Here is a 15,014-nt window from a genome sequence, read left to right as displayed (position 1 = left end):
CTCCGCAAGAGCAAACCCGAATGGAGAAGAACATGAAGAAATATATAAATAGAAGAAACATAAAAGACAAACATGAAACACATGGAAATATACAAAGGGGATAAATAAAAGTACAATTATAAAGTGATGAAGCACAAATATAGGTATCAACAGAACCAGAATACAAGTCTTACCCTATCTCGACTGTCGAGGAGTGTTAACCAACCGTCGGAAGGTTGGTTTATTTTTTAGAAAAAATTAATGTTGTCTGAATTCTTTTCCAAGCCACTAACCAGCCCCTCCTTATCTATGATCGGCGATCAACTCCTCAACCTCTAATTACATTTAAAAGAGTGATGCGAACATTGTGTGAAATCCCAAACCTTTGATGGATCCCACCATCACTCTCTTTCTATCCCCTTCAAAACCTCATTATTTTCAAGAGAGGCCTCAAAGCTTCTTCCAATTAACATAAAAGAAGAATGAAAGAGAAGGAGAGAAAGGGAAAGTGGTTCAAAAGCTATGGAAAAAAAAGTAAAAGAAAATGGTCTACTCATTGGCACATCTTACACAGATGATAATGTTAGGGCAAGGCAATGAGAGACAGAATGCTTTTGGAGCCTTCTCCTCTACTTTCGAAGATTTTAACAAACTAAAATATGCAAATGTTACAAGAAAGATCTTTGGAGATTTGAAATAATCCAAAATAAAGAAAAAGGAAAACCCCAATATGTACAAATTTCATAATCTAAAACTTGAAAAGTGATTGAATGATGAGATATGTTTGTACAATCAATTATAGAGACAGTGAAACATTAAAACAAAAATGAAACGTACCAAGATAAAAAGAATAGCAACTAGTATTATGACCTTTGTATGTCTTCAAAATACAAACATCAAAATGAATCAAGAGATCTACCACACAAATACTGGTATCAACACAAATAAAGCAATTGTTTTAGTAACAATATTTGAGTACAATTAAACTAAGCATGCTATTGTCCTTGACAAATTTACATTCTTCTAATCGAACAAAATCTGACCTTTAAATAATGATAGAAACTGAAGATGAAAGCAAGTTTAGCTACAACTTCAGACCGTGATATATATGATGGAACCTATAAAAAAAAAGAAGAGTACCTAACTATATATACACAGAGGAGATCTGATGCTTTCTAGCACATCAGAGGCTCAATCAATTTATATTTAATTGAAAAACAATCCCTATATTTTAATGCATACACATTGAATAGCCCCTGTTTCAATCCAATTTACAAAACTACCTCCATAAAATTACATAATGGGGGAAGTTCGACCGGATGCACTGTGCTTTACCAGAACCACATGAAATTATTGGAACATAGTTCATTCAATTAACTTTCTATTCAATAATTGAAACAAATGGAAAGAGGATAATTGAATATTAAATAAAGATGGAATTAATTGGGAACTCACGGAGTAATGCGATTTGTTCGGGGGCTCACCACTGGAGTTGGAAGAGAGACAAGGATTAGAAAGGAAAGGAAGAGGAGCGTCTGATAATCCAGCGGATTCTTTGATGAGTGGAGTACTAGTAGTAGTAGTGGAGGTTCCAAGGACATTGAAGTCAATCCGGTGAGACTGAGGGAATCCAGAAGGTTGAGGTTGAAGAGAGTAGAAATTGCAACCAAAATCGGTGACGATGGTGGAATCGAAATTGCGAGGGAAGAAGAAAAGAGCATCACAAGTCGAAGTAGAGGAGGAATCAACACTGGAGAAAGGAGTAAGATGAGGAGAACCTGCCATTAATGGAAGAGGGAGGAAGTGAGAGAGAAAGGAGAGGGAATTAATTAATTAAAGAGAATTAGGGTTTGAGAAGAGAAAGGGAAAATGGAGTGTACGAACAAAGAAAAAGAAGAAGAAATGGAAAGGACGCGCTAAGAGAAGAAGATGGAGATGGATCGGTGAAATGGGTATGATAGGGTTTCTTCCTTAAAGAAACGGAAATTGAGAGATAGGCCTTAGGGTTTTGAGAAGAGAAAGGAAAAATGGAGTGTACGAAGAAATGGAAAGGACGCACTAAGAGAAGAAGATGGAGATTGGATCCGCGACTAAGAGAAGAAGATGGAGATGGATCCGCGAAATGGGTATGATAGGGTTTCTTCCTTACAGAAACGGAAATTGAGAGATAGGCCAAAGAAGACAAGAGAGCAAGAGAGAAGGGGGAGAAGAGGGGGAAGAGGGAGACTTGGCCGTTAGAGAAGAGGAGAAAGAAACTTTAAATGAGAGAGACTGTACATGTAGGGTTTTTATTAGAATTTTTTTTTTTTTTGAAATCTTGCTTAATTGGATTTAGAGAATTTTGTGTATTCGGTTCACCGACTCGTATTAGCTGTCCATTGGTCCATTGTTTTGTCCTTTTTTTTCAACAAACTAAATGTTTTAAGCCATTTACAAATTAGATTTCGATAAATCGATAATCATATTTTTTTACAATATAGGACTAAAAAAGATAACTAATTTATATATATATATATATATATATATATATATATTATTAAAAATTAATTTTGTAGTTTGTGTAAAAAAATTACCTTAAACTTTGAAATGTTAAAAAAAATTGTTTTGAACTTTTAAAAATTATTCATAAATACATCTACATACGTAGGATGAAGGTATTGGCATGCTTCTCTAAAAAAACTTTCCAAAAAGATGTTGTGTGACTTTTGAAAAGAAAAATTACAAATGGGGTCGTTTTTAAACAAATTAGATATATCTTATATTTCTTTAATTTTTTTCCTTTTTTCACATATTATCAATCACATCTTACTTTTTTCTTTTTTCTTTGGAACCCTGCAAAAATAACAAAAACATTTATAATCACATGACTCATGTCACTACATTTTCTAAATTTTAAAAGTAGTAAATTTAAAAGTTGATAACTCTATGATTATCGTTTGATAGTCATCTAATATCACTAATTTTGTCATATTCGTAATATCCAAATAAGGTTTCTTGGTGAGTCTAGAGTCGAACGTGAGGACTTATACTAAAAATATATTTATATTTTGAAATGATCTTAAGGTGATTAATAACATACGCCTAAGAACCATAGCGGTATCATCCACTTGTAAGGGGGGAGGGGAGTCATCCACTATAGATAAGGTCCACTTGTCTCCCTCACCCAACTTCATAAGGCTGCCAAAAGAGTTAGGCATAATCACATCCACACGTTTACCCTTCTCTCGAACATAAACCAACTCTCTTTTCTTCCTAATAACGAGTAATTTCATCCCGATTACCTACCTCCTTTTCCTTAATATGCCTAATGGGGGAGCTATTAGTTTTACTTTCCTCCAATTATTTAACGTCTAACACCACATCCACAAGACACAATTGTCCGTTCCTCCTCTTTGTTTGAAACCACCTTGCTCACATCCTCCTCTCGATGAACTTTGTTTTCCACAATCTTAGAACTTACCACTAGAATGCCCAAAAGACCGGCACAAATTATACCTTCGAGGCTTCCACTCATAATTCACAGTCATAACGAAATCCTCTCCCCTATGGTGAATTGTAAATTCAGCAAGCATAGGAGAGTCCACATTTGATTCAACACATACTCAAGCATGTGACAACCTTCGTCTTTCCTTAGTAGCTAGATCTAAAGATAGAGGTTTGCCTATAGCACTAGCCACAACAGTCAATCTGACATCTGTCCATAACTCCATTGGAATCCTACCTAGTTTAATCCATATAGGAACATAATAAAAAACAAAGGATTTAGGGACAATACCTGGAGTCCATTTACGGAGGAGCATACTTTTGCCAGCAAGATGTCGCGATCAACGAGATAGGATCCATTCAACAAGTTTTGGGCATTTGAATTGGAAACAGATGAGTCCGTTCTCAAGAATTGTAATCGTTGGCATTTTAATTTTATCAACAATAACAACGAGCTAAACGAAATCCTCTATCCAGGACGCACTAATGAAAACTAAAATGTAAAATAAGTACGAAGTAATTAATTAAAACAGAAGACAAAAGAAACCCAAAGTAAGTTGACAAAATGCCCACAATAAGCTTCAAGATGAGTGAGAGGGAACACCAAGAGAAACATGAATAGCCTTGCTAACTTTTCACTACTAGCCAACTACATAGTTTTTTACAATACGTGTTAGGGAAATCTTTCCCTTTGCAAAACAAACCAATATATAATCAATCATTGGCTCCTTATGGGAAAATACAGAAGCCCTATACATGTCTGTTTCAAGCCTGTGTTGAACAACTTTTAATTCCCTAAGATAAGGAGATTTATCTGAAGGTTCGAGAATAATGACATGTCCTAAACTAACCCACCATTTCGCAACAGTGAACCAGTTTGATCGTTAGGGGACAACTTTTGATAATAAGCGCACAACCATGCCCCAATTCCAATGTTGCCCAAAAGTAAAGGCCTTTCTTCACAATGCTCCATAAAAAAAATTCGACTTTCACATAAAGATCTTATTTCTTTTTTATTGCTCCAAGAGATCTAATAGATCTATTTTCACCACGCAAATCCCTTTTGTTATCATGGAAAATGTGTTGGTTGTGCTCAAACCAAATCTCTGCTAGCAACACTTTTATCAAATTAACCCATATTTTTTTTTAAAAAAAAAGAGGATATGAGTTTCACTATTATTAATATTGAAAAATGAAGAGACAAAGCTCAATGTCATGAGGATTATACAAAGAGCAATAGGATGGAGGATCAACAGACGCACCTGGACATCTCAACTAGGTTGACACCCCCTTAGCGCCCTCATCACATCCAAAAAGCGACAACACAAGATCAAAACCAAAAGCCACAAATAGAAGGCTTTTTTTGTGTTTGTTTTGCCTTTGGACATTACTCCTTTGTTATGGGTTTTAGCTTGGTTGGATATGATGAGGGTGCTATGGGGGTGTCAACCTAGTTGAGATGCCAAGGTGCACCCCCTGATCCATGGTTACATGTTCATTGTATAACTCTCTTGTACTATGAGCTTTTGTCTAATTATTTTATTATTTTAATATTAATAAAGAGGTTGTCTCCTTTTCAAAAAAAAAAAAAAACAAAACAAAACAAAAAAAAGCCACAAATATAAAACCAAACAAAATGATAAAATAATATGTCCAAAACAAAATCATAAATCATAGGTAGCAGGTCGAGAACAAAGAAGAATAAGCCTTGATTGAGCAAAAAATCCCAACAAATATTGAATGTTTGGAGAAGACGGAACCAACATTTCGATACAAAGACATAATCAATTAAAAGGTGCTAAATATTTTTCATGTTATCAACACAAATGGGGCAGACATGAGGTGAGAGGACATGGGAGGGAAGTTTTCTTTGAAGTACTAAAGCACAGTTTAATTTTCCAAACAACGTAATCCATATGGGGATATTTATCCAAAGAGTGAGCTAAATAGCCCAATGAGTGATTGTTTTATAAAACATCGTTTTGAAATAATAAGTATTTAACAATTAACTCTTAACATAAATGAAATCAAACTCAAACAACTTATCTCAAACTTTCCCTTTCAGTTGCTATACCTAGAATCGTCAAGACGAAAAACAATAAACTAGGCATAGAAGCCCTATCCCGTGATACGATACTTACGAGATGAAACTCTAGGCATCAATTGTGCCCTATCTCGTTATAACTACAATGAGATGGAAAACTAGGCATTCGTACAGGGTCTCGTCCCTTGAGATGGGAAACTAAGCATCTTTAGAAGTCTTCATCTCTTATCTAATACCAATGATGGAAAGCTAGGTATTTACTGAATATCCAAATCAAATGACCTCTATGCACAAGAAAATCTCTCCCGAAGGGTTGCTATATATCTTAGAATATTTTAGGTATAGACTAAAACATGCTAATATTATTTTCAAGCTTAAACATTTTGATAACTTAGCACAATCATGATTGCTTATAATTTTCATTACCAAAATGTTTCTAAATTCATGCTTTGGAAATACTTTATAAGTCAGTATCCTCAAATATTCAAACATCAAAGCATGCTTGAAACATTTGATAGTAAATTCATGTTTAGAAATCAACTTTAAACTCATTTTTGTCACTTATAGAGAGTAGCTTGGACCCTTGGCTTATAAATTTGTTCGATCTCCTTCAGATCTAAAATAATGAAAAATAATGGGAAATAATTCCATTTAATTCCCGTTGATCATAAAAATATCAAAACTTTGCTTAAAATTTCCAAATACCATAAAAACAGCCCAAAGACATTAGCTTGCGTACAAAATATTGTGGCAGAAGTTGGCAGGTGCGCGTAGAGCTTGCCTTGCCATGTCTCGTTCTAACCTCATGTGCAGCGTGTCACACTCACAACTTTTCAAACATGGAACAGACTATTGTGCGGCACTTGTTGTAACTCGATGAACACGTCAGTTGTATGAAATTCGATACGATGTAGCCTCCCTACAGGTTTTAAGAGAAATTGGTTTTATTAAACATGAGAGAGAAAGGAAAGCATTGGAAACATCGTTAAAAAAAACTTTGAAGACTGTCCATTGCAAAGAGAGCTTAAATTGCAAAGAGTACCTCTGTGATGAGATTGGTTTGTGGAACCAATTGGGATGGGAAAAAGTTTAGAGATATTTGAGAGAAACTCTTTTCTTTTTGCAAAGAGCAATAGCGTTAGCCTTATTTTTTCTTTTTTTATTAATTCATTTTTTTAAGAAAATTGTTTTCTTCTAGATATTATAACTCTCTTTCCTTCTAGGAATAAAAAATGAAGTAGAAGAGAACCATGAGATTCTATTAATTTACAAATAATTAAATTAATATATATTTCAAATCTACTGATTAATTAAACATTAATCAATTAGTTAATAATTAATGAAATCAATTTAATTAAATAATATTAAACTAAACTATTAATTAATTCTCCAATTAACTAATAACACTAAATTATTTATCTTATATTTAACTTAAATTAATTTGAATCATATTCAAATATAAGTTTCTCTCAATAATTTTAATATGAATCCAATTCACATTAAATTAATATTTGAACTCATTCAAATATTTTATCTCTCATAAATTAATTTTGAATCATCCCCAAAGTTAAATTTATATAGTAAAGTTTGATAAACTTTATATTATAATGTATCACTATACATTATACTAATTCCCAAGTTAAATTTAAACATTTTAAATTACAACTAATACAAATAAATCTCATTACCCTTTACGAGCTAGGAAAGGGACCTAATGGACCTACAGATCAGAAGCTACAACGATCTAAGATTAATTGGCTAAACTCATTAACCACATTAATCAATATTCGTTAGCTGTGTGTACACTCCACTAAAGACTCACAACTGAACTCTTCTCACTAAAAATATATTTCTGTGTCCACGGATATAGACCAATAATAGTAAGTTAGTCCTTCACGAGTGTTTGTAACACCAGTTGGATCAATTTACCGCTTTACCCCTATGTTACCTCTAATCCTTAAAAACCAGTGCTCCTCTAATGAACAACTTGTTTATGGTCCTACTAATAAACAAAAACCCCTCTCATGTCATAGAGAGGGTACGGGCCCTTTGTTTAAGTTTTGGAGACACCATTTAAGCTAACATTCATCTACTTATCCTACAGTAGGAAATGAGTGAATTCCATTTTGTGCAATTATAATCCCAACTCCCCACTCAGTCTTGTCCCCAAAATCACTACTACAAAAACAGGCTCTCTTGACGGTTGTAGTTTTCCTTTCTTGACGTTTTTTCCAAAAACGTCAAGAAAGATGTGATTTCAAATAAAAAAGCGTCAAGAATTTTTATGAAAGGCCAATTTTCAACTTTCTTGACGTTTTTTCTTGACGTTTTTTAATTAAACGTCAAGTAAGATGTACTTTTTCTTGACGTTTTTTAAACATCAAGAAATTCTAATAATTTTTTGACGTTTAAAAAACGTCAAGAATATGTTCGACGTTTTAAAAACATCAAGAAATTTATAAAAAATTCTTAACGTTTTTAAAATGTCGAGATAATTCTAAAAAGTTCTTGACATTTTTAAAAACGTCAAGAAATTTATAAAAAATTCTTGACGTTTTTAAAACGTCAAGATAATTCTAAAAAATCATTGATGTTTTTAAAAAGTTCAAGAAATTTTAATTTGTTTTTGACGTTTTAAAAACGTCAAGAAATTTCTAAAAAATTATTGTGTTAATATTCTTTTACAAAACCCAACGTTTCAATTAGATCACTTCCCCTTTTCTTAATTAAACCTAATTCGCCGCGACTTTGTCCCTTCTCCACCCGAAATCAAAAGCGTCGTTCACCTAACCTTCCCTTCGCGTTCATCTGTGCATTCATCTGCGTTCATCGCCGAAAAAGACTTCCCTTCGCGTTCATAAGCATTCACCTTCATTCATTTGCGTTCATCGTCCGTCACCGTCGTCTGCTTTGCGTTCCCTTCACCTTCGTTGATTTGCGTCCGTCTGTTCACCGTTCGGAATGCGTAAACACATTCTCTGTTCGAAAACGAGTAAACACATTCACCGTCCTTCTGTCGCATTCCACTTTCGCTAAACCTCTATTCGTTTCCAAATCCTTCATGGTTACTCATTTATTTTCTTCCCTTTCTAAAGGTAATAATTTTCCTTTTTTCCTTTGTGATTAAAATTTGTAATTTGTAATTTAAAATTGGAATGCAAAATTAAAGAAGAGGAAATATGCCTTAGAGAATGGAAGAAAGGTTTTGCATTTTAGGCTTGAAAAGGGGGATACAAGTTATTATAATTGTAATATATAATATTTTGAACAAGGCTACCAAGCGTGCGAATATGATTCATTGGTTAGTTTAGGGATTGGAAAGAGAAGGATTGTGGAGTTTGTGATAATATTTTGGTACATTGGAGCTGGAAACAGAGAATATTAAAAAACACATACTGTTATACACAGTATTATAATAATACGAATCACTAGCTTTTCTTCTTCGTTTTCTTTTTCTTCTCCTTTAATTTTTTTTATGGGTATTGTATTGAGTTTTGTGTTTTAGATTGTGAAGTATGGGGTAGCTAAACTCTTAATCCTAGGGATAGATGTAGACAAAGTTTATGAATTATTCTTTGTAATGCATCTGATTATTTGCTCTTAATCTTTTCATGTTTTTATGTGAATAGCGTTCATAATATCTTAATCACAGATTAATTGTTGATTGGCCATGAACCTTAATCTTTGCATGACTAGAGTGGTTATGAACTTGGAAAGAGATAATTAAGGATCCTTGAGGAGGTTGTTGAAAGAAGTTGACCTAAAAACTTTTGTTTGTTAATAAAAAGAAAAATGAACAGAGATTCATCTTCGTCAGGGGTCTTGATGTTTAATTTAATTTAAATTGTGTATGAATTTTTAATTACGAGAATTTTAATATGTTGCAAGAGCACTATAGCCAAGGTATAGAGTGAGGGAGATAAGGTTTATATGTCTTAGAGAATGGAAAGATGGAATTTGTGCTAAAATCATTAGTGTTCCAAATACAATTATGAATTGGGTATACTTGCATTCCCCCTTCTGGATTGCATAGCACATAAATATACTCTCATGGATTGCATAGCACATAAATATACTGTCAAAAACAATAACATAAAACACAAACTTGATTTAGTTTCATTCACACTTGTACACCAACATGTTTCAAGTAATGATCATATATTAAAAATCATTTTCAAATTTGGTAATATAAAATGGAAGAAGTGAGACCTTGAGGTTTTGACCACCAATACTATCTAACTGATGAGTTTATGATTTTTGTTTCTACTGTGTTCTTTCCTTAAGCTTTAACTTGTTTTAGGGGCAAGATGGTGAAGGTCTAGTCCACAACCTTTCCCAAGAATTTGATGATGTTTGGGTTGACCCAATTATTGTTATTGGACACCGTTTTATGGTAATTGGTTGTTATGGTTTTTAAGTGTGTTTTGATATCTTGTGTTAAAAAATAATTGCAAAAAGTCGGAAAAGTTTGTTAAAGATTAGGTGTTTTTAAGTTTGTCATTCCACTTTAATTCTCACCAGTACTTGCTGAATGGAAGCCTCTTGTCTAAGACAATTCGAGTGGAATAACTCTCGTGACTACCACAACATTTGGGAACTCACCAAATGTAAGATTATTCCTTTATCCTAGCATTTGATCTCTCTCTATAATTTGGTTTGCTATCGTAAGTTTGATTAAAATAAATGCTGATAATTCAACTCCAATGTTCTTATTTTCTAAACTCTCATTCAGTCAGTTAGAATCAGAACTCATTTATTTATCTTGTCTCCATAATTTGGATTCAAAGATTCATCACAATAATCTTCTCAACAACATTCTTGAAAAGGTATTGAATTTTCAACTGTGTGACCTTTATACACAAATTTCTTCAAAGAAATTTACATTCTTTAGAGTTTAGAGCTTTGAATTCTAGTACAACTTATGAAGCTTTTGATACTTGTTAGACTTTTTTGCTTGGTGCGGATAAAACCTTATTTACATTCTTTCTTTCCTGCATGTTCTCTTTTGATATTTGTTAGACTTTTTTGCTTGGTTGTCCTTAGTGTTTTCCTCTTTAGCTGAAATTTCTCTATCTTGAAAAAAATAGAGCTTTAAAATTCAACTTTAACTTTATTTGATACTATCTTAGTCCATACTTATTTTGGTATTTCTTTCCTTTCTCACAAACACATCTAAGAGGTTGCCTTCACAATATGGCCAAATTAACAATATGGCAACCTTTTTCATTGCAAAACATATTAGACGTTGGTTACTTAGTTAGCCTTATTGGGTAAATAATTGACATTTAGGTACTTTTTAGTTTGTATATTTATAGATGCCAAATCGATATGTGAATTTTAATTGTTGCTTATTTGAAACATTGCAACCATTTGATAAAATGTTGCTATGTGAATCCATCTTAACATGATATATTATTTTATTTTGGTTTAGGTTGTGGAATCCAAGTTTGTATTTGAAGTCAAATTCATCCAAGATCATTGAGTTCATAATACACTCAAGATTAAGACTAAGTTATCTAGGTCATCCTAGTGAAATAGAAACCTAACTAGTTAATGTAGTAACACCAAGTGGTTACTATTTCACAGTCTAGTCTATTGCAATCTCATTGCATAGGATACCTTCACTCGCATGTCAACTACATGAACACATTGGATCATTGTATTTGTATCAAATACAAAGTGAGTCGTATTCATAATGTTACCAGGATAAAGGTACCCAGTCTTATCCGTATACTATAGACCCTTTAAGCTGATCTCGAACATTGATCCCTGTATGTCTCTACATACTATTCAATACTTATTAAACAGTTTAGGATGTTAGTTTATTGGATTTGAGTTATTAAGACAAAACTAATAATATAATCAATAACAATTATTACAATAATAACACTTTATTAACAATGGTCAATGGATTATATTTACAATCTACGAGTTTTAGGACATAAATTCCAACAAACTCCCACTTGGACTAAAACTCTCGTCTCTTTGGGATGTTCATAATAAAGTAATCCTCTAACATTGAAAATGGTAAAATGTACAAGTGTATTACATAAAATGTGTATATACAAATACAATAAACTAGGGCATCCTCATACCCATTACACATCTGCCACTTTTCCTAGATTACCTAATGTACATAACTCGCAGATCTAGACTTTCTAGAAGACCCTCGAACACTTTAGCCATGAGAGTCTTTGTAAATGGATTAGTAATATGCCCCACTATTATCACAATATAAAGTGATGGGGCATGTTCATGTTTGGAACAACTTCCAAATTATGCAAGAACTTCCTCACCAAAACTGCTTCTTTTGCTGCTTCACAAGTAGCAATATACTCAACTTTCATAATAGAGTGTGTAATGACGCGTGGCTCAGGCTGCTTGATCATGCCAGGACATGCTTCTTGCATGTCCCAAGCCTAAATAACCTCTTTCGCTCAAAACACACGCTCATCTCACCTTGTCATCCTGGCAATCAACCCACCCATGGCCTTGTCTAGAAATATGATTTTTCTACAAGAAACTTAACTCGACTTTGAAGCTTAAATCAATAAGATTCCTTCTACAAACTTACTTAGAATGTCTTCACTAGCTTACCACAAAGTGTCACTAACAAATTCCAAGTATTGAGTTATGTAGCTCAAAATACTCTACATTGTTCAAGTTTTTTTTTTTTTTTTTTTTGAAAATGACCTTTGAGTCTTTCTTCACTTCAATGCCTTTCTTCTTGGTAGCCTTTCTCTTGATACTACACTCAATTTAGGAGATTTTCGAAGTAGAGTTACCCAATTAACACAAGTTGATTGTTAACATAATTCGTCCAAAGTTGTACATATAGTGATCCTTGCATGCTCTTTGGTTGAACCTTTTTTTCTCACCTCTTACGCCCATACTTGCCACTTTCCAACTCATGCAAGACACTTATTTGGCAAAACTTAGGTATCTTGTATGTTGTCCACTTGTACTCTACCGCACATCTTACCTCATATTGCTTAAGTCATCCTTGGACGCATATCCCTTTTTCTATGAGGGTTCTTTAGTAAATTCTTACTGCCAAGAATGCCTAAGACTTTTTTTTCTCGCCTAATCTCCCAAACATCCCTCAATGCCTTCAACAAACCATGCCATCTTGACTAGCATTTGGTTGAATTGCCCCATTGGCCGCATGACCTATGTCCACATAGCCCACCTCTTTGTTGCATGACATTCCTTATCCACGTTCTAACTTCTTTAGAGTTTCTTGACATTTCCTAGATGCTTAGCTTCCTTGCCTAGCGCATACCCTTGGTCATATAGCCTTGTCTTATAGAGGTTGTCTTGACACCTTTCGGCCATACCACATCTCAACCTTTGGCCACCCAACATGTCTCTTTAGAGGTTCGCTTGACACTTTTGGCCGCCTAGAGTATGCAACATGCCCTAGCCAACACTTAGCCAATTTTCGAACACCCTTTAGGCCTTTCTTTGTTACGATGACACTTTTCTTTTATCATCTTAAAAATATTAACACATCTTCCATAACACTTCAACTAAACTATCCAACCTTAAACCATCTTTCTCCTAACATCAACCCCTAATGTCCTATTGAGTTCTTTAGATGAATTAAGGATTATTGGGTATCGGTGTTTACACGCGAGATGTAAGTCTTCCTCCTTGGAATTACGTATAGTAGTGTGCGGAGGGAGAGGAATGTGATGCAGGTCTTCCTCCTCAACCCTAAGGAATTCTTCTTCGCTAACAATGCCCTTTTGATCGGGTAAGGGCTTGTTCGGTCAGGTCGTGAGGTGAAGGATGTTGTTATAATGATGGGGGATTTGGTGGTGAGAGGATAATAGACATGCGAGAGGACTTGGGTAAGATTGATGAGGGGGAGTTTCAATTTTTGGATGAGGACTGGAATTGAAGGATTTGGATTTTGGAGGAGGCAATGAGAGAGTTAGGGGTCAGATTGCAAGAGGTTTAGGGTCGATGGCCACGTCTAGCTTTCGACTTTTTTCCTTTTTATACGAGTTAGACGCGTCATCGTGGACATTTCTCCTCTTGAGTAGTGGTGGCAGCGGAGAAGCCTCTTCTTCTTCTCTGTCATTCCATTCTTCTCCCTTAACTTTATTTAAGGTTTTGAGGTGTCTCTCTTCTTCTTTATTTTGATGGAGTGTTATGGTTTGGTTGAGATTCGCCTGAGAACATGCATAAGGGGTGATTGCAGAAAAGCTAAAAGCTTAGGAACCGTCGGAGGAAGGGCAGATCATTAATTGTATGTAACGCCTTCCTCTTACGTGGTGGCAGCAACGTTGAGAATAGATTTAGGGATTCCCGACGTATCATTAATCGCGTGGGAATATGTTTAGGGATTTCTGACGTTTAACAAATCAGGTCATGAATAGGGTGCTATTCCCGACGTTTTCGTCGTGCGTCAGGAGTTCTCTGTCTTTTTTAACTCCATTCTTTACATAAAGGAAACATAAAGAGAAAGAAAATGAGAGAGGGAGAGGGAGACCGAGAGGAAGATTGAGAAGAAGAGGGCATTGTCATCACCATTGTCGTCCCTGTTGTCGTCCCGTCGTCGTCGCCATCGGTAAGTGGTTTAGTTTAGTTATTGTTTTGTTTTAGTTAATTAGTTTTAGTATTTAGATTTCAAATTTGTTTTAGGTGTTAGATTTTAGATTTCAAATTAGTTTTAGTATTTAGATTTTGAATTAGTTGTAAGTTTTAGTAATGAAATTTAATTTCAAGTGTTGTTAGAATTTTGAATTAGTTGTAGGTTTTAGAAATTTGAATTTGAAGTGTTGAAGTTGAGATTGAAGTGTTGAAGTTGAGGTTGAAGTGTTGAAGTTGAGTTTGAATTTAAAATTTTCAATTTGAATTTAGGAATTAAATGAAGTTATTTTTTTTTAAAAAAAATAGAGGATCTCCCGACGCATGGTTCCTAGACATCTCTCGATGCTATATTGACAACATCTTCGACGTTCATACAACGTCGGAAGATGTCTAGAAACCCTCAACGCACAACATTGTGCATCGGGAGTTCCTCTCCCGATACATTTTTCCTCACTTGTGTTCCGACGTATATTAGTGCGTCAGAAAAGCCTTTTCTGACGCTTTTTATATATCTCCCAATGATTTTATGCATCGAGAGAGTCCTCATTTCTTGTAGTGTTAGACAAAGAGCTTCAATGTGGTAGAGGGGAAAGGCATGACACCTTTAGGTGCTTTCATCAAAGGGAGGATTGAGGTTCTGATTATGGCGCTAAGGTTAACTGCCATCTTCTTCTTAATGCAATAAATCATCATTGTGCACTCTAGTGGGATGGTGTTGTTGTCAACCAGGCAGGCGATTTCGTTTTCAAGTCTTAGGTCTTAATTCTTAACAACCTTTGAGTATTGATGCTCTACCCCAACCCTCATCCAAAACGATAACTAACACAATGGTTTGGAAGTTTTTGTGAAACATCATCTATACTTTTTCTTTAATGGTCGATGAAAAAAAAGTCAGGAAAATGGTATTTCT

This window comes from Cucumis sativus, chromosome 5, assembly GCF_000004075.3.
Source record: "Cucumis sativus cultivar 9930 chromosome 5, Cucumber_9930_V3, whole genome shotgun sequence".
NCBI lineage: Eukaryota > Viridiplantae > Streptophyta > Magnoliopsida > Cucurbitales > Cucurbitaceae > Cucumis > Cucumis sativus.
The sequence above is the reverse complement of the archived record's forward strand: the minus strand, read 5'-3'. Positions refer to the sequence as shown.